We start from the raw sequence: 1,090 nt of genomic DNA on the forward strand, positions 1-1,090 counted from the left end.
ACACACACACACACACACACACACACACACACACACACACACACACAGCCCAAACTCAGGCCAAACTGAAAAAAGTGCAAAGCCCAGGAGACTTCCAGCCGCAGACGTGGGAAGATGAGAAAAACTGCATTTGTCCTCAGCTTCAAATCCACAACGTGGCGGAGATGAGGTCGGTGTCGTCTTTTGGAACCCAGGTCCAGGAATCGGAGCGCGTGCAGCCGCCCTTGTCCCTGCTGCCCCACTGGCCCGCTAGGGATGCCTGGAGGGGCCCTGTTTCCCCAGCCCCGGAGGGTGGCGAGCAACCGCAGCCCCGGGGCCTCTATAGCATCCCATCCCACGCTCTTCGTGCCCCACCGTTAAACCCAAGCGAGAGAAATGAAGCGTCTGGGAGGCCCCCCCAAACGGCCCTGGGAGTGTCCGATCCCTGCAGTTGTTGACTTCATACCCTCCCGGTTAGGATGGCGAAGAATTGGGATCCTGAAATAGAGTCCTGCAGAGAGGCCCTGCCATTCTTACCTTGCAAGACCCTATTACTTTTTTTTTTCCTTGCAAGTAATAGCAATTTGTGGAGAAGAGTTTCAAGTCCATGCAAATACTCTGCTCCGCATCAAATTTCCTCCTCTTGATTTAGCTCCCATTGATGATTTTTGCCTGAACTAGTCTTTGGCTGAAAAATTATGATTTTCCAATTCTTTATCACGCCCTCCACATTTACCAGTTGTCTTGCAATATTCTATAAGAGCCCTCCCTTCACTTTTCCTCCCTCCTTCCTTCCCTCCTTTCTTCCTTCTTTCCTTTCTTCACTTTATTATCTACTTATTATTGGTATGGACTCATGGTTCCACTTTTTCAACTATCTATAATCTATTGCTGTTCCTTAATTATTGTGTTCCTCATATTTTTCCAGGTTTCTCCAGTTGAAGCCCCTTCAGGGTGGGTCCTGTGTTCTTGTGACATGCCTCCTCATATTTTGAGTGCTTTCTTACTTTCTGGAACATGGTTTTCCCTGTTGTTCATTTACCCACTGCCTCAGTCCTAGAATCAAACATTTCTCAAGGAAGCACTGGCTTCTTTTAGAGCATAATGGCAT

Source organism: Aethalodelphis obliquidens, unplaced genomic scaffold (genome assembly GCF_003676395.1).
Source record: "Aethalodelphis obliquidens isolate GAN/ISIS:26980383/991018 unplaced genomic scaffold, ASM367639v1 scaffold61, whole genome shotgun sequence".
Taxonomy (NCBI): domain Eukaryota; kingdom Metazoa; phylum Chordata; class Mammalia; order Artiodactyla; family Delphinidae; genus Aethalodelphis; species Aethalodelphis obliquidens.